The following is a 20,538-nucleotide window of genomic DNA, read 5'->3' as shown; positions in this document are numbered from 1 at the left end:
CCCGAACTCGCACTTGTGGGCTCGACAAATACGATAAAAACTCCTCACTCAAACACAAAAACAAAAAAAGCCCTTGGAGGAGTAACTCCACTCCTCCAGGGCCTCGGGGGCTACACCCGGCGGCTGCGCTCGCGCCCAGCCACCGAAACCTCAAGAAACAAAACACAATCCCTATGGGAGCGACTGCAAACCAAGTCTCGATAAACCCTCAGGGAGAATGCACTCACCCTTCCTGAGGCTCGGGGGCTATTGTCGGGTACCATAAAACGGGGTACCCCGAGCGTACACTAAAAGAGGCACTAAAATCCCATCAACGGCAAAGTTAGAGGGTAAGCCATGGGCTCATAACTAGACCCGTCCGAGCCCACTCGGCTCTCCGCATCGCCTCAGGCCTCTCACAGGAGGTCTCGGTGTCCTGACACAATTTCCACCTCGTGCGAGGCCTCTCACGGAAGGCCTCGGCAAGGAGCCCAATCTCCGTCTCACGCGAGGCCTCATTCTCTGTATCGCTTGAGGCCAACTTGTCCATAGCCCATCGCCCTCGCCTCGACCGATCTTCCCAACAGCACGTCATGTCCCATTAATGCGTCAACCACTCCCGTAATCTCAGTCGGATGACGACTCGACACTGCGGAATGGCCAACAGGACATGAGGTTGCATCAGCGCCATACCAGCTGAGACAGGGCACGGCGGGGATTACCGGCCACTGTATGCTGACGCTATGCCCATGATCATCGCCCGCACTACACTGTGCCCCGCGATCCCTGCCTCGAAAACAACACGACATGGGCAGCCTGGCCCAGGCCATCACCACCTCCGAACCAGCACACCAGATCAACCGCTCTCTCCGGGCCTCGGCACTATGCACTAGGGTCTCGGCTATCTCAGGATTCATGTCTGCCGAGACCCCCCACTGCAGTGTAGCCTCGGCACCGACTGAGCCTCGGCCTCGCACACAGTTAGTCCACAGCGACTCGCACACTGACCGCCGCATCCGCTTCGAGGCAGCCCTAGAGCTCCCATGACGCACAGGATCGGATGTGACCAGCACGCTGCCCCAGTGCCCCAAGGACGGACCACTCCAATGACTACGCCACCATAGGAACAGGCCATAAGGCTCAGACACGCCGCCTCTATTCGCACGACACCGTATAGTAAGGCATATGTACTACCCTTGTCCTCCCTTCAAACTATAAAAGGAAAGGACTTGGGCTATTTTTAGAGAGAGACTCACGAAGAACAACGCCCAGTAACACACACTTCCCAGCCGCCTGAGAGCAACATCTCAAGCAGCCCACACCACACCTTGCCGAGACCTAGGACTAACTCCCTCTCTCGCCTAGCTTGTAACCCCCTACAACAAGTATTTCGGTGCAAGGAATACAAGATCGATCTCCTAGACTGGACATAGGGCTCGAATTGCCCGAACCAGTATAAACCTTGTGTCTCTTTGCATCACCATCTGGAATCAGGAACACGCAGGATAAATTCACTAGTTGGTTGAGGACCCCCTGGTCCAAAACACCGACAGTAGATAATAATGGCGCTGCCTCCTGAAAGTAATTTAGATAAACAAGTAATAGTAGATAATCATCCATATCTTCTTTTTGTTGGTTGCATGGTCAATTAGCCCAAATATATTATGCAAGGGTTCTAGATGTTCAGCCAATGATATGTTCCTAATAACAAAAGCTAGAATAAGATGGATAACAAGGACGCTGCCTTAGTAGAGTATGGTAACACTAATCAAGCATATGTTCCTTCTATTGATTTCATGCCCGCTTAATCCTACTAGTATATTATGTCAGGGTTTGGATGCTCATGGGCCCACATATGTAGAGAAGAAAGCAGATGTGGTGTTCTAGGTTGGCTTTCCTCGGTAAGATATCTTACTTAGTGTTTTCCTCGCTATTTAGTTAAATCTGTGTGCAAAATGATATGTTTTGCCTAATGATTCGTGTTCATGCAACATATTAAAGAATAAAAGCAAATATCTATGATTACAGGTTCCTCCTCCAAGTGCACAAATCGCTGACATAGAAGGATGCCAAGAGTTCATAAACACTGACAAAAACAAAGAGGCCTACACCTGCATCTTAGAACTTAGAGAAACCAAATATGTTCATATTTTCTTATGTCATACTGATGTTATCACCGTATCGTCAGCCATATATATTTATTTGTATGTATATTCAAAGATTAGTGGTGATATGGAATTGCTCCCTCAGCTTGTTATCAATATTGTGGTACTGTTTATGCTAGAGATTTAAAATTGAGACTCTGCCAAGATCATTGAGAAACAATGACACCGTGTGCACATGGGACCTTAAACTTATCTATTTCTTTCTCCTACTATGTCACTATGTTATACCACACTATGCTTACATAATCTATAATCCCAGTAACGCTACATGCTTGTGTGTAAAGTTGTATATAATAATGTATTATGTTTCTAGCTTCATAACTTATCTTTTGACATGTCCACGTACCACATCCTAGTAAAAATTATCTATTGTTGGCCCATGTACGACGCGCACGAGGGCGCGTGCCACGGACTAGTATATATCGAGCATTCATGTGTATCCTGATGTTGGTCAACGGCGGCATGCCTTGCCCCGCCCCCTCCTCTCCTACACACACATTTTGTTAAGCTGATCCATCTAACCGCCCAAAGTCCAGAAACAACTACTATTATCTGCATAATGCTCCCTCCATCCAAAAAATTAATAATGTTAGTTACACTTTTCCAAGGAGTCAATGAATCTCATATTTCATCATCAAATATAAAGAAAAAATCATTAATATTTATAGTATATAACAACTACCATTAGGTCTCAATGAATCATATAATATATTTTCATATATAAAAACTTTAGAGATACAAATTTTGGTAATATTTTCTATATAATAAATGTATACTTACATTTTAAAATTTTGATTTAGTACAAACTTAAGATAATATTCTTTCTAGGATGAAGATGATACTAATATTGACTTGTGGCACGTCTCTCACCCTCACCCAGCACAGGCTGGGTAGGCACGGTGTCACATTTTGTATGCGTTATTAGTTGCACGTACGCCTTGCACTTTGGGCAAGATGAATAGGCAGCTAAACGCGCGTTACATAGTTTCATCATCAGCATAAGGAACAAACAACCACTCCACGCTATGCTATATATGCTAGCTGCAAATAACACATAGACATGCGATTAGCCATGTCTAGCTTCATCAGTGCATACTTCATCTGAGTATTTCACATGATCCAAAAACTGAGAAACAACAATCAATCTAGCGTTAGTGCCTTGCCAACACCTAATCCTTCGGCCTGTTTGTTTGGGTTTATTTGCCTTATAAGCCATGGCTAAAAGTACTGTTGGTTGGTTTGATGTGAAAGAAAAATATTTTTCGTTGGCTGATAAGTCATGGCTTATAAGTCAAATATGACCAAGCGAACATGCTGCTTATTGTTTGCTGATGCGCCCGTGTTGCATTCTAGGGGTGGATCTAGAATTAGCCCAGGGGAGGCTAAATAATAGAAAAAGGATTTAAGTGGGCTCCCATAGGACTTTTGGGCTGAATTAAGGACGCGTTGGGCCAACATCCTCCTTGTATTTGTGGCCCACAGGGGGCTGCAACCCACCCAGCCCCCCCTGAATCTGCCCCTATTGAATTCATATTCTGGGTCTGTCTTCCATGACCTCATCATGAAGATTAGGGTGTGCTCTTGATCCCTTGCTCACCCTCCCTTCTCCTGGCCCAGCAAGAAGTAGAATCATGAACAATATGTTGGATCCCCTTGTTGGTTGCATTATAACCTATGAAAGCAAGGATTGGCTTCGCTGGCATGGGTGAGCCAATTCAACCTATCTGCATTGGCAAGGCTAGCTTTGCTCAACGAGGCGAGGTGAGCGATGGGCGAGAGAACGAAGCAAACTCATGAATTTACTCCTGGTTGAGAGCCAGGGACTGGATTAGAGTCATCAAAGTCCCATGGGATTTAAGGGGTACAACCACAGTGATAGGTTGCTGGTAGAGAGTGGGCAAGCCAAGGAGGGCATTATCGGTAAGAGGACGTCTAGTGGGTAAGGTGGGTGGAGATGACGACGACGATGATTGATGGTAGTAGAGATAGTAACAAAGGATCATAGGGTGGCTTGGGGCAGGGACAACCACAATGTGTGAAAGCTCTAGTTTGGTTTTGGTTAATTGATGAAACCCTAAGTGCTAACCTAATTTATCAAAGTGATTATGAGATAGATAGCACTACTCCAAGTGATGAAGCAATAGTGAAGATCATGACAATGGTGATGTCATGGTGATGATCAAATGCTTGAACTTGCAAAAGAAGAAAGAGAAAAACAAAAGGCTTAAGGCAAATGTATAAATAGTAGAAGCCATTTTGTTTTAGTGATCGAGACACTTAGTGAGTGTGATCACATTTAGGATCGATAGTCGTACTATTAAGAGGGGTGAAACTCATATTGAAATGTAGTTATCAAAGTGCCACTAGATGCTCTAACTCATTGCATATGCATTTAGGATCTAGTGGAGTGCTAACACCCTTGAAAACATTTGTGAAAATATGCTAACATATGTGCACAAGGTGATACACTTGGTGGTTGGCACATTTGAGCAAGGGATAGGAACTTCATCGGTGGAGTGTCCACCCGTAGAGTATGAACAGTCCAACAGTATCACCAGCGCTCTATACGAAAAAGACAGAGGTCACTATAAGTGACCGGACGCTGGTCTTGGTAGGACCAGCATGTCCAGTCAATGGAAGCATAAAGACGCTGGCGTCGGTCTTCGATCGGACGCTGGGTCACTTAGTGACCGTATGCTGATGGGTTGTGTCCGGTCCTGCTGATATGGTAGTGCACAAAGGAGACATCGTATGACCGGATGCTAGGTGAGTCCAGTCAGGCATAACCGGACGCGTCCTGTCATGATTTTACACTTCTGGATGCTTACTGGAAATGACCGAACACTGAGGTCCTGTGTCCGGTCACTACAAAGCAGCATGTTCGGTCACAACTTAAATGTACTAATGATCGTTGAGACTAGGCGATCAACGTTTTGAAGTAGGGACATGTGGCACACATCGCGTGACCGGACGCTGAGGTCCAGCGTCCGGTCGATCTGACCGGCTCGTCCGGTCACCTAGTTTTTTAGTGGAATGAGGAGCCAATGGCTCTATTTTATGGGGGCTTCTATTTAAGCCCCATGGCTGGCTTAAGCTCACTCTCTTGGCCATTTGCATTGACATAGCAACCTTGTGAGCTTAGCCAAAGCCCTTCCACTTATCTCCATCATTGATCTATCATCATTGTGAGATTGGGAGAGAATTCAAGTGCATTGCTTGAGTGATTGCATCTAGTGGCACTTGGTATTCGTGTTTTGCTGTGGGATTCACTTGTTTCTTTTGGTGGTTGCTGCCACCTAGATGGCTTGGAGCAGTGAGGATCATTGAGCGAAGGTTGGTGATTGTCTCTAGCTCCAATCATGGTGATTGTGAGGGTTCTTGTGCCTTCCTCGATGGAGCGCCTAAAGATAACTCTAGTGGATTGCTTGTGTCATTGAGTTACCTCACTTATGAGTAGGTTCTTGCGGTGTCTAATTATGTAGATGAGGTTCATGCAACACCTTTTAGCCGCCGAACCACTAAGTGTTGGTCGACACAATAGAGGCTAGCATGCCGGCAAGCACGTGAACCTCAGAAGAAAAAATGGTTGTCTCTTGCCCTTTGGTATTCTTTCGGTGATTGATTTAGTATTCATCTTATGATTGGTTCACTCCTCTACACTGCGGTATAATCACCCTACTCACTTATTTATATTCTTGCAAACTAATTGTATCAAGCTCTTTAGTGTAATTAGAATTGAGAGCTTGCTTTGTTGTTTTAAATTCATCTAGTGGAGCTATTTAGTGTAGCAAGTGTGAGAGCTCTTAGTGAGTAGTGACATAGCAAATTGTGTGTCTAGAGATCATAGCAACTAGGATTGTTGGATAGGTGGCTTGCAACCCTTGTAAAGCTAGAGCAAGTTTGTATTTCACTATTTGTTATACTAATCAAATTGCTCTAGTTGATTTGTAGATTTTTAAATAGGCTATTCACTCCCCCTCAGCCATATTAGGACCTTTCAAGTGGTATCAGAGCTATAGTTACCGTTTGATTAAAGGCTTAACAACCTCGGTGTCAAATTATGGCTCAAGTTGTGTTCAACCATGTGGGGGGTAAACCACCGTTCTTTGATGGCACATGCTATGATTATTGGAAGAGAAAGTTGAGGATGTATCTTGGTTCAATCAATGATCAAGTATGGGAGGTGACCGAGAATGACTATGCTATCATTGATCCTAACAATCCCACCAACCAAGACAAGACCAACAAACAATGCAATATAATGGCTCTTAACACCATATACAATACCATTGATTCCAAGGTGTTTGAGCAAATCAAGGATTGTGAAAGAGCTAATGAGGTGTGGAGGAGATTGGAGGAAACATATGAGAGCACAACGGCGATGAAGAGTGCCAAGTTGTATATCCTCAAGGATAAGTTGACAAGCTTCAAGATGAAGGATGATGAGAGCATTCTAGAGATGTTCCATCGGTTGTAAGTAATTGTCAATGACTTGAAGGCTTTGGGAGAGAAGATCAAGGATAATGATGTCTCTCATCGGTTCTTAATGTGCCTACCTCCAAGATTTAAGATGTTGAGATTGCTTATCATAAGAGGAGCATTGAAGAAGATTACCCCTAACCAAGTACCAGGTGATGTCATGACATAAGAGACATACCGTGTGGAAAGGGAGGAGGATGACAAGGATGACAAGAAGGAAGAAGAAGACAAGAAGAAGAGTATAGCATTCAAGGCTAGCTCATCATCATCCAAGAACAAGGGAAAGTCCAAGAAAGAATCAAGTGATGATGATGATCTTAGTGATATTGATGATGAAGCTATGACCCTCTTTGTATGCAAGATGGGAAAATTCATGAAGAAGAAGAAGTGCTATGGTGCAAGAAAGAGAAGAGATCACACCAAAAGCAAAGAATATATGAGAAGATGCTACAATTGCAAGAGCCCCGATCATATTGTAGCAAATTGTCCCTACAATAGTGATAATGATGAGGATGAAAAGAAGAAGCACAAGAAGGATAAGAAAGAAAAGGAGAAGAAGGAGAAAAGAATGACCTTCCAAAAGAAAAAGAAAGGCGGAGGCTATGTGGTCACATGGGATAGTGATGGCTCTTCGGATAGTGATAGCTCTAGTGATGATAACAAGAAATCTATCAAGAAAGCACTAGCAAGCATCACCATCAACAACAAGCCCTTCATCTTCGACACTCCATCGACATGCCTCATGGCAAAGCCTACTAAGATAAAATATGATGTGAGTGATGATGATGAATGTGAAAGTGATGCTTGTAGGAGTGATAATGATGATGATGATGAGGAGGAGGAGTACACCAAGGAGGAGCTTTTGGATATGTGTGAGCAAGTGCACACTTGCATTGAAATGAAGAGAAAGGAGTGCAAAGAATTACGTAAGAAAGTCAAATTTCATGAGCAATCCTTTGATGATGCCACTCATGAGGGGCTAATGGAAGCCCATGAGAAGCTTGACAAAGCTTACTCTAAGCTTGAAAAGGCTCACTCCTCTCTCATCGAGCAAGTCAAAATAGAGGAAGCCAAGAAGGAGCAAGTGATTATGTCTTGTGATGTGGGACTAATATATGATATTATTGATGAATCTTTTTATAAACCCTAGTTGCTCCCACTAACACTTCTTGTAGCACTACTACTTATACTTCGCCTTTGAGTGATGGTCTCACTTGTGATGCCTCACTAATGATGGAAAATGAGACCCTCAAGAAGGAGGTGAATGAGCTCACTCGTGCCTTAGGCAATGCCTATGGTGGAGATGCCTGTTTGCTAAAGTGTTTGGGTAGCCAAAGGTTTTTTCTCAATAAAGAGGGATTAGGCTATAACCCCAAGAAAGGTAAGGTGGTCTTTGTCACTCCAAAGTTAGCTTTGTGAAGGACAATAGTCCATTTTGTAATAGATGCAAGCAAGTTGGGCATGTAGAGCAATATTACAAGATTAACAAGAATAAGCTACCTAATGTATCCTCAATTAAATTTGATTCTTGTTATATGGTTTTTAAGGGTGCCAATGGTGTGAAGGCTAAGTTCATTGGTACATCAATTGTGGGCCCAAAGAAGAAGGCTATTTGGGTACCAAAGACCTTGGTAACTAACCTTCATGGACCCAAGCAAGTTTGGGTACCTAAAAAGAATTAATCTTCTTTTGTAGGTAAATTATAAGGCCAGAGGAAGGCATTGGGTGCTTGATAGTGGGTGCACACAACATATGACCGGTGATCCAAGAATATTTAATTCAATCAATGAAAATAAGAGCAATAGGGTTGATAGTATCATATTTGGTGACAATGAGAAAGGCAAGGTCAAGGGACTTGGTAAGATTGCAATATCCAATGACTTGAGCATCTCCAATATGTTACTAGTAGAGAGCTTGAACTTCAATCTATTATCGGTAGCTCAATTGTGTGATCTTGGTTTCAAGTGCATATTTGGTGTGGATGATGTAGAGATCATAAGTGTAGATGGCTCTAACTTGATATTCAAAGGATTTAGATATGAGAATATATACTTGATTGATTTCAATGCTAGAGAAGCTCAATTGACATCATGTTTGATCACTAAGTCTAGCATGGGTTGGTTATGGCATAGAAGGCTTGGTCATGTTGGAATGAAACAATTGAACAAGTTGATTAAGCATAATTTAGTTAGAGGCTTAAAAGATGTCACATTTGAGAAGTATAAGCTATGTAGTGCATGTCAAGCCAGAAAGCAAGTTGGTAACACACATCCTAAGAAGAGCATGATGAGCACATCTAAGGCATTTGAGTTGATACACATAAACTTGTTTGGACCAACCACATACACTAGCATTGGTGAAAACAAATATGGATTTGTGATTGTGGATGATTTCACTAGATACACATGGGTGTTCTTTCTTGTTGACAAGAGTGGTATGTTTGCAACATTTAAATCATTTGTCAAGAGCATTCACAATGAGTTTGAAACAACTATCAAGAAAGTTAGAAGTGACAATAGTAGTGAATTCAAGAACACTAGAATTGATAAGTTGTGTGATGAATTTGGAATTAGACATCAATTCTCGGCCAAGTACACTCCACAATAAAATAGCCTAGTTGAAAGAAAAAATAGAACTTTGATTGATATGGCAGGATCAATGTTGAGTGAGTACAATGTGAGTCATTTATTTTGGGCCGAAACAATCAACACGACTTGTTATTATAGCAACTGACTCTATTGTCACCCTATGATGGAGAAGATACCTTATGAGCTATTGAATAGAAGAAAGCCCAACATAACATACTTTTGGGTTTTTGATTGTAAATGCTACATATTGAAGAAAGGCACTAGATTAAGCAAGTTTGAAAAGAAATGTGATGAAGGTTTCTTGCTTGGTTACTCCACTACTAGCAAGGTATATGGAGTTTGGAATTTGGCTAGTGGTACTCTTGAGGAGGTTCATGATGTGGAATTTGATGAAACAAATGGTTTCCAAGAAGAAGATGAGAATCTAGATGATGTAAGAGGCACTCAATTGGTCAATGCAATGAAGAACATGGATATTGGTGATATAAGGCCTAGAGAGGTGATTGATGTTGAAGATGACAAGAATCAAGTGCTCTCTAACTCAAATGTACAAGCTAGTGGTTCTCATGATCAAGTTCGAGCAAGTACTAGTCATGACAAAGTGCAAGATCAACAACAAGTGGCTAGTTCATCATCTCAACCAAGTGATCAATCAAATGCAAGCAATCAAGTGCAAGTGCTTCAACCAACCAATATTGCAAGAGATCATCCATTAGACACTATCATTGGTGATATTTCAAGAGGTGTGCAAACTAGATCAAGATTGGCTTTATTTTATGAGCATTTCTTATTTGTGTCATCCATTGAACCTAAGAAGATAGATGAAGCTTTGAAGGATATTGATTGGGTGAATGCCATGCATGAAGAGCTAAACAACTTCACAAAAAAATAAGTATGGGAGTTAGTTGAGAGGCCTAAGAATCATAATGTGATTGGAACCAAGTGGGTCTTTCAGAACAAGCAAGATCAAGATGAGATAGTAATAAGGAACAAAGCAAGATTAGTGGCTCAAGGTTACACTCAAGTTGAAAGTCTTGACTTTGGAGAAACATATGCCCCGGTTATAAGATTGGAAGCAATTAGGATCTTCTTAGCTTATGCTTGTGCCTACAATATCAAGTTGTACCAAATAGATGTGAAGAGTGCATTTCTCAATGGGTACATCAATGAGCTTGTGTATATTGAGCAACCTCTTGGTTTTGAAGATAAAAAGAAATCCAACCATGTTTACAAGTTGATAAATGCTTTGTATGGATTAAAACAAGCACCTAGAGCATGATATGAGAGATTGAGAGATTTCCTACTCTCTAAGGAATTCAAGATGGGAAAGGTTGACACCACTCTCTTCACCAACAAGCTTGGAAATGACTTGTTTGTAATGCAAATCTATGTTGATGATATCATATTTGGGTCAACAAATTAAGATTTTTATGAAGAGTTTGGCAAGATGATGGCAAGTGAGTTTGAGATGTCCATGATTGAAAAGCTTAGTTACTTCCTTAGTCTTCAAATCAAGTAAATGAAGTATGGCACATTTGTGAGTCAAGGCAAGTATATCAAGGACATGCTCAAGAAGTTTGGAATGAATGATGCTAAAGCTATTAGTACATAAATGGGGACAAGTGGAAGCTTGAATAGTATGCTAGTGGCAATATGGTGGATCAAAAGATGTATCGGTCTATGATTGGAAGTCTACTCTATGTGACCACATCAAGGCCGGATGTAATGTTTAGTGTATGTATGTGTGCTAGATTTCAAGCCTCACCAAGAGAAAGTTATTTGAAGACAACAAAGAGAATATTGAGGTACTTGAAGTATACATAAAATGTTGGATTGTGATATCCCAAAGGAGCAAGATTTGAGTTGATTGGATATTCGAACTCTGATTATGCGGGATGCAAAGTTAAGAGAAAGATCACATCGGGCACATATCAATTATTGGGAAGATCACTTGTGTCTTGGTCATCAAAGAAGCAAAATAGTGTAGCACTTTCAACCGCCGAAGCGGAGTACATTTTGGCCGGTAGTTGGTGTGCTCAATTACTTTGGATGAAGGATACTTTGAGTGATTTTGAAATCAAATTTAAGCAAGTGCCATTGCTATGTGACAATAAAGTGCTATAAAGCTCACCAACAACCCGGTCCAACATTCAAGAACAAAGTATATTGATGTTCGCCATTATTTATAAGAGATCACCAACAAAAAGGGGACATTTGCATTAAGAGTGTGGGCATCGAAGATCAACTTTACCGATATCTTCACCAAGCCACTTGATGAGAAGAGGTTTTGCAAGCTAAGGAATAAATTGAACATACTTGATTTCTCTAATATGTGTTGATGCACCCCCCATTATATGGCATGCCTCCCCTTCGAGCAAAGCAAGGTAAAGTTGATTGACATGTCATCCATCCATTGCTAAGGACTTGTTTAGTGCATCTAGTCATTCCCATCATGTCCTAGGCTCATTCATGAAAATCAAATGAATTTGATGCTTGTATGGTACCACTATTGCTTGTATGTTTGAAATGGTCTAGTGGTAGCATATGACATATTTATGGGCTTGTAAACCTAGTGTTTGATCTAGAAAATAAGCTATAAGTGTTTAACTTAACATGGTACAAGATAACTCTTATTTAGAGGTGTGAAGAAGCTTGTCCTTGAATCAAACCGAGTTAAATATCTTTTGCAAGTGATCTAGATTAAACCAAATTGGGAAAAATGATCCTCATTTCACATAGGTTTCACCCCAACCTATCTATAATTTGAGCTCACCTTTTGTGCTAATTGTTGACAAAGGGGGAGAGAAAATTCATAAAGATAGTAAGATAGGAGGAGCAAACAAATGAAAACAAATGAAATGATATTGTAAGGGGATCAATAAAAAATGCACACAAGTAGGGGGAGTAAGCTCATAAACTTGTATGTTGCATTTGAATGTGTATTTCATATATTTGCTTGCATAGCACAAGGTTCTAAATTTCAATATCCTATGCTTGTGTGGTGTATGCTAGTTATAGGCTTGAATGATGAAATGAGAAACTAGCATGCATAGGCTAAAGTAACTAGACTTATGTTCATTCTATGGAAACTAGACCCTTACTTGTAATGTTGATCTCATAAGGTATTCTAGTTTTTGTGTATGTCTAGTTACTAATGGTGCTAAGGATGGTATATTAGTGCACTCCGATTGGTATCACGCTTCAAAGGTCCATATCTTATACCTTAGCATCATTTGATAGAAATTGTCTCCTATATTTTCCTATCTAAGCATATGTGCAAGCTACAATCTAAACTCTTAGCACATATATAGGGAGAGCAATTGCTACCATTTGGAGTTTAATGAAACTTGTCCATATTCTTTTACACATGCTAAATATGCTTGGGCAAGCAACATGGATTCAATTAAATTTCAATTCATATCTTTGTATAAGGGTTGTCATCAATTATCAAAAAGGGGGAGATTGAAAGCTCTAGTTTGGTTTTGGTTAATTGATGAAACCCTAAGTGCTAACCTAATTTATCAAAGTGATTATGAGATAGGTAGCACTACTCCAAGTGATGAAGCAATGGTGAAGATCATGACAATGGTGATGTCATGGTGATGATCAAATGCTTGAACTTAGAAAAGAAGGAAGAGAAAAATAAAAGGCTCAAGACAAAGGTATAAATAGTAGGAGCCATTTTATTTTAGTGATCGAGACACTTAATGAGTGTGATCACATTTAGGATCGATAGCCGTACTATTAAGAGGGGTGAAACTCGTATTGAAATGTGGTTATCAAAGTGCCGATGGGGTGCGTCTGGTCCTGCTGACGTGGCAGCGCACAGAGGAGACGCCGTGTGACTGGGGCTGGGTGAGTCCGGTCAGGTATGACCGGACGCGTCTGGTCATGATTTTACGCTTCTAGATACTTACTGGAAATGACCAGACGCTGAGGCCCTACGTACGATCACTACGAAGCAACGCGTCCGGTCACAACTTAAATGTACTGATGACCGTTGAGATTGGGCGATCAACGTTTTGAAGCAGGGACACGTGGCACACATCGCGTGACCGGACGCTGAGGGGCGTGTCCAGTCACCCCGTTTTTTAGTGGAATGTGGAGCCAACGGCTCTATTTCGTGGGGGCTTCTATTTAAGCCCCATGGCCGGATTAAGCTCGCTCTCTTGGCCATTTGTATTGACATAGCAATATTGTGAGCTTAGCCAAAGCCCTCCCACTCATCTCCATCAATGATCTATCATCATTGTGAGATTGAGAGAGAATCCAAGTGCATTGCTTGAGTGATTGCATCTAGAGGCACTTGGCATTCGTGTTTCGCTATGGGATTCACCTGTTTCTCTTGGTGGTTGCCGCCACCTAGACGGCTTGGAGCAGCGAGGATCGTTGAGCGGAGGTTGGTGATTGTCTCTGGCTCCGATCGTGGTGATTGTGAGGGGTCTTGTGCCTTCTCCGGCGGAGCGTCGAAAGGTAACTCTAGTGGATTGCTCGTGTCATTGAGTTACCTCACTTGTGGGTAGGTTCTTGCGGTGTCCAATTAGTGTGGACGAGGTTCGTGCAACACCTCTTAGTGCCCGAACCACTAAGTGTTAGTCGACATAATGGGGACTAGCGTGCCGACAAGCACGTGAACCTCAGGGAGAAAAAATGGTTGTCTCTTGCCCTTTGGTATTCTCCTGGTGATTGATTTAGTATTCATCTTGTAATTGGTTTCACTCCTCTACACGGCGGTATAATTATCCCTACTCACTTATATATATATTCTTGTAAACTAGTTGTAGCAAGCTCTTTAGTGTAATTAGAATTGAGAGCTTGCTTTGTTGTTTTAAGTTCATCTAGTGGAGCTCTTTAGTGTAGCAAGTGTGAGAGCTCTTAGTGAGTAGTGATATAGCAAATTGTGTGTCTAGAGATCATAGCAACTAGGATTGTTGGATAGGTGGCTTGCAACCCTTGTAGAGCTAAAGCAAGTTTGTATTTCGCTATTTGTTATACTAATCAAATTGCTCTAGTTGATTTATAGATTTTTAAGTAGACTAATCAAATTGCTCTAGTTGATTTGTAGATTTTTAAGTAGGCTATTCACTCCCCTCTAGCCATATTAGGACCTTTCAATGTGAACGGGTTAAGAAAGTTTTGCTGTGGTGGCTAGATAGAGGTACGGTGCGTGTCAACACAGAGGAAAAGGAAGCTAGATGGAGGAAAGGACAAGCGATAGAGGTAGAAAAGGCACCATGACCCTTTAATCTCCATCTTATAGCCGCGAAAACTCTGGTGGCAAGCCGATTACAAATAGAGTCGTGATCTTACAAGTTAATTTTCTGGTCGATTATCATAGATGAAAAGACCCGCTCGCATCAATTATTCACTAGCTCGTGGGTGAGAAGGATCGACATGGAGTGTGAACCGAGTTGGGTCACAATACAAAGTCGCAGAAGATGTTCAACTAGAGAGACCGCACGACGGTTATGCGACATGGTGGGACAACTAGCTTTTGTCTTCATTTAACTCAGTCGTGTGTCCCATTCCCATCCGATCCTCCACGTATGAGGATGGGACACTCATTCCTGGTGTGTGGTTGCTAGCAACAATAAGGCTCATCTCCTACCTCTGTTGTTGCACCACCGCCCCCATCCATCGACGCTCCCACTTGCCGGTCACAGTGTCGCACCATCCATCCTTATCGCTCTAACCTCATCCTTCAATCTAAATTGGAGGATCCTTGTCCTCGTCAAGAAACACAAATAAAAAAATTGAATTTAACTTAAAAGCATGTAGCTATATATTTTTTTAACACAAGTGCTTAATTTATGAGCCGCAATGCAGATATAAAGTAACATTACTACTCTAGCTAGAAATTATTTTCCACGTGGAGAAAAATATAGACAAAGAATTTTTCTCTTAGGGTTGGTTTGGATGTACTTATATCCATCTCAATCCATATGTGTTAAAGTAGATTAGAATAAAAAATAAATTAAATTTCATCATAATTTATTCTAATATACATAGATTAAGTAGATACGATCGGAGAAGAGGAGAAAAGAAAGCAGCAGACGGATGAGAATGAGACCAGCCACAGCCAGCGCGCCAAGCTAGCAGGCAGTCGGCAGTTCACTACTAGTAGAGGCAAAAAGGTACCAGGAATATCCGGCCCCGCGAGTCAGCGCCCGGGCAGCTCGGGTCGTGTGAGCCCCCACTCCCGCCGTCTCTCCTACCCTTTTACGTTCCATTCCATCCATCGCTGGTTCGTTCCGGGCGAGTTCCAAACCCCACTCGGATCGAATGGAACACGCTGGGAGCAGAGCGGAGGCGGCCGCCTCGCCGACGACAGTGCGTGTACGTACACCCTGCTCCGCTGAACCATCGCCACTGCCTGTGCCTATGGAGGCGGCGGTAGCGGTACAACTACCACTTCCAGGGCGTGCCGCGGTTGCTGCTCCCGACGGCGACGAGCTGGGGCAGCCGCGGCCGGAAGGAGGAGGACGCCACCAGCAGCATCAGAATCAGGAGACGGAGGAGGAGCACGCGCAGGCGGTGTACTGCGCCGTGGGGATTGGGACCGGCAGCGGCAGCCGGAACCAGGCGCAGGCGGCCAAGGAATGGAAGGCCAACCTGCGCTGGGTGCTCTCCGCCCTCGCCCCCCGCCGGAGCAGCAGCAAGCGCCTCGTGCTCGCGCACCTGCGCCGCCCCACCTCCCGGATGAACATCAGTGCGTGCCTTCCTCTGCCCCCTCTGCTTTCTCTCTCGAAACACATGCTAGCATAATGCATTCCCTTCCCCTCCTCTGCCTGCCTGCATTTTTCTCCAGCTACATACAGCTACTTCTTCTTCTTCTTTCTACTTGTCGTTTCGTACGTAGGTAGCAGCTAGCTACTGTCTCCAGGTCTTATCCTCTACTTACTATTGTTCTTTCTTTATCCTGCTCGCTTGCCTGCACTGCATTGCATGCCGTTTTCAGTTTTGTTCACATCCTTTTTTTTTGTCCCCTTCCTGGAAACTGAAGACTTGTATGCTCCTGATGCCTGTTTATGATTTTTTTTCTGCGAAAATAGTCTAATTTGTAATGATCAAATCAGGATCTCAGACACGAGACCCCTAAAAGATCTTAAACAAATGCAAGCCCCCCGCCCCCGAGCACCGTTGCCAGTTTGGCTCCTCGAGTTTCAGAGGGGCATTCATCTTTATCAGCTTCCCATTTCTTGGACGACATGGCCAACCAACATGTATTGTTCGTAATAAACTCATGAATTCTTTCAGCTAACCATTTGAACTCCAATACTTCACGTTACTGCCTGTTTATGTAAGATTAGTTGCCAGCTGTGTCCCTGCATCTACAGTCTACGCTTGTTCTTGTGTTGTGTTGTGTCTTTACAAATCTTAAACAATTCTTTTCAAAAGAAAAATATATAATCATTTTGGGCCCATGGATTACTGCAGTGGGGGCGTGGGTCCCAGTGAGCCAGCTTGCAGAGGAGGAGGTGGCTGCGTACAGGCAGCTGGAGGAAGAGAGGATCGCCAAAGTCCTAGACGACCTCTTGGAAATTTGCCGAAAGTCAAAAGGTTGAAAGCCTGCTCCCTTCCAGATCTTTTTTTTGTCAGTCGTCCCAACCTGTCAATGTCGACATGAGCCTTTTCAGCAGTCTCTAGGATCCACCGTGTTCAGATGATAATAGCCTTACCCACCCCGGCTTAGCTTCTTCCCTAGGTTCAGTTCAGCCTGCTACTGCTAATGACATATGAATTTTCTGACGAGTTTCAGAAACTTCCGTAGGTGAATGCGAGCAAGATCATCATCGCGAGCGACGATATCGCCAGGGGTCTCGTGCAGTTGGTTGACGACCATGGGGTCACCGAGCTCGTCATGGGCGCTGCGTCTGATCGGGCATACAGCAGGTATGGTATATATGGCCATTGTTCAGACCTCAGGCACATATAGCTAGGTTTCGTATGTAGTTTCATCCTTGTCCTTGCTTGATCAATGTTGATTAATATGGTAACAAACAACGTACTTTATCTATCTTGATGCGACGTGATTCCGTGATGATGCTAGGAAGATGCGGACGCCAAGGTCTAAGAAGGCACTGACGGTGCAGCGGGATGCGAATCCCTCCTGCAGGATCTGGTTCGTCTGCAGGGGAAATCTTATCTGCACCAGGTATGCATTCTGCATTCATCGAGAAGATGCTAGCTGCAAAAGTCTGTCATTTCCATCTTCCTGAATACTTCCGAATTAAATGGCGAAGACATTTTTGTATGCGTACGTTGCTTTGCCTGGAATTAGTGTAGAAGTGTTAGAACCTTTGGACCTGTGGTAGCTTCACAATAACTGAACATGTGTTAGATTGATTGCTCTGTGTCCTATCTATCTAGAAAGTCTGACGTTCTTCGGTCAAGGAGCGAGCTTTCTCTGGTTCATTTCATTCACATCATGAGTAACTGAACGAGGCCAAACTAGTAGCAGGACTCATTTTATTCGAATGCGACATAGTTGTACCTTTTTTTTAGAAAAAAAATGCGATATAGTTTTCCTGTATGTAAAAATTGCTTGCAAAGTAGTAGTAGGAGGAGGAGTAATGAATTATTTCCTGTTTTCGATCTACCTCTCTGGCAACTGGTACAGGGAGGCGAGCGAGGGACAAGCACATAGAGCTGAATCGTCCACGGCTAGCACAAGCCGCAGGTCAAGCACTTCTGACTACTCGAGATCGAAATCCTCGCCACACCTGCGCAGCAGCGAGACATTCAGCACACAAGAATCAGACGATCCATCAGCTGAACAGACTCCTGCAAGGGACCTCAACATAGAGGATTCAAATAATCAAGCAACCGCCATTGCTGGATCCTCAGCTGAGTCCATCTCTGAAATTGTGGGGGCTCAAGTGGAACCGGCAGCTGTGCATTTGCTACAAGAAATTGAAGAGGACCGGGAAATGCCCGCATTGGACGGTTCGGTACGTGCCAACTTCTGATTTTTATTACGAAATAAGTATCGGAGTAAATTGGTGTCCTTAGGAAAAGTGAAGAAATTAAGAGCAAAATTGGAGGTTATCAGATACATTGTGGTGTTTAGGAGTACCTCACATTCTAACTTCTTCAGAGTTCAGACACAGGATAATCCAGACAGTAAACAGTGTGCAGTCCAAGCTGGCTTCCAAAGGAATCTGAAAATTGTCTAGTATATGCATTTGGTTTAAAAGCTTCCGTTTCAAAAAATAAATGCATTTGGTTTGAAAAATACATGTACAGTGTATATAGATTTACCATGTGCATTTAGACTGTCCTGCACTCGATCTATCCAGCCACTGCATCTGCCAGGAACATGTTTTTCGGACGATGAACAGTTCATTCTGTTTTGCCAGGATGCTGGTGAGATTGATGATGCCTTGTACGAGAAGCTGAAGCATGTGCTCGTGGAAGCTGAGAACCTGAAGCACGAGGCGTACGAAGAGACTCGCCGGCGTCAGATGGCTGAGCGCGAGCTCGCCAAAGCGTCCAAGATGGTCACAAAACGAAGCTTCACTTCCTGTCAAAATTCATGCCGATGACCATATGTATGTATGTATGTAGCTGATGACCATGTGTATGTATGTATGTGATGGATGTAGGCCGACGAAGCAGAGAGATCGTATCAGAGAGAGGCGAGGCATCGGAAGGAGGTGGAGGAGATGGTGGCGAGAGAGCGCGCGGCCATGGAGCAGGACAGGCGAGAGCTCGACGACATCCTGGAGCAGATACGGAAGGTCGACGGCCGGAGCGCCGAGCTGGAGCTCCAGATCGCGAGCTCGGAGCGCACGATGAACGACCTCGAGGTCAGGCTGTCGGAATCGTACAACCTCCTGGACACACTCCGGCAAGGACATCATCCTTGCAATGCGAGGGAGTCCGCGTCCACGTCCACAGAGGACGGCGGCGGCGAGCAGAGAGTGAGCTTCTTGCAGCTGGGTTACTGGGAGCTGGACGAGGCCACCAAACATTTCGACGAGTCTGTCAGGATCGATGGCGGCGGCGGCGACGGCGGCCGGGGCAAAGTGTACAGAGGGGAGCTGCGCAACATGGCCGTCGCCGTGAAGGTGGTGGACCGCGACGTGGCCGTGGACGAGGCCCGGTTCTCCCGTGCGGTGGAAGGCGTCAGCCGGGCGAGACACCCGAACATGGTGACCCTCGTGGGCGCGTGCCCGGCGGCGCGCGCCGTCGTGTACGAGCTGGTGCCGGGTGGGAGCCTGGAGGAGCGCCTGGGTCCGGAACCGGGAGGCGGGAACGGGAGCGGGTCAGGCGCCGCCGCCGCTGCCGTGGCACGCGCGGTGCGGCGTCGCGTACGGGGCGTGCTCCGCGCTGGCGTTCCTGCACTCCACGCTGCCGCGGGCGACGGTGCACGGCGACGTGAGGCCGGCGAACATCCTGGTGGTGGAGGACGACGCGCGGCGCGGGTGGTCGTGCAAGCTGGCCGGCCTCGGCGTGCGCGGGCTCGTGGAGGAGCGAGAGCGCCCCGGCGCCGGCCCGGCTGGCGCGGGCGTACGCGGACCCGCGGTACCTCGCTGCGACGGGGGAGCTGACCCCGCACTGCGACGTGTACGCGCTGGGCGTGGTCCTCCTCCGGCTGGTGACCGGGAGGCCGGCGTTCCTGGCGAGGAAGGCGGCGCGGGAGGCCGCGGGCGGCAGGGCGTCGTGGCAGGAGGTGACGGCGGGAGGGTGGCCGACGGAGCGCGCCAGGGAGGTGGGCCTGCTCGGGCTGAGATGCTGCGGTGTGGACGTGGACGTGGAGGCGGAGCGGAGGCCGCGGGTCCCCGCCGCGGTGCTGCTGGAGGAGGCCCGCGGCGTGCTGGAGGCCGCGATGAGCTCCGCGCCGGGCAGGTCGCCGTCGTCGCTGTCGGACGGGCGCCCCGTCCTACTTCCTCTGCCCGATACTCAAGGAGGTGATGAGGGACCCGCAGATTCGCCGGCGACGGGTTCACGTACGAGGCGGAGGCCATCGGGGAGTGGCTGGGCAGCGGCCACGACACGTCGCCGATGACCAACCTGAAGCTCCCGACGCGGAAGCTGGTCCCCAACCACGCGCTCCGCTCCGCCATCCACGAGTGGCGCCACCACCAGCTCCATGTCCATCATCGGCTGCACTGATCCGGTGCAAAATTTTGACGCGGGACAGCTAATTAGCCTCTCTTTTTTTTCGTTTTGTTTTGGGCAAATGTTCTCTGATTGCCTGAGTGTGTGACATCGATCGTCTTGCAACGTGCACTGTACAGTCGCGGAAATGTGCCAGAAACGATTTTTTCTCCTGAGTTCCATTTTTACAGTTCTTTCAGGTTACACAAAAGGTAACGATTTCT

The 20,538-nt window shown here is 45.1% G+C and overlaps 1 pseudogene; it reads left to right on the top strand.

Moving 5' to 3' along the window:
* The first annotated feature begins 15,376 nt into the window (after positions 1–15,376).
* LOC136467935 (U-box domain-containing protein 33-like) lies at positions 15,377–20,484 on the top strand (annotated as a pseudogene).
* Positions 20,485–20,538: the final 54 nt, after the last annotated feature.

This window comes from Miscanthus floridulus, chromosome 7, assembly GCF_019320115.1.
Source record: "Miscanthus floridulus cultivar M001 chromosome 7, ASM1932011v1, whole genome shotgun sequence".
Classification (NCBI taxonomy): domain Eukaryota; kingdom Viridiplantae; phylum Streptophyta; class Magnoliopsida; order Poales; family Poaceae; genus Miscanthus; species Miscanthus floridulus.
Note: the sequence above shows the minus strand (reverse complement) of the source record. Positions and strands in the feature narration are given on the sequence as shown.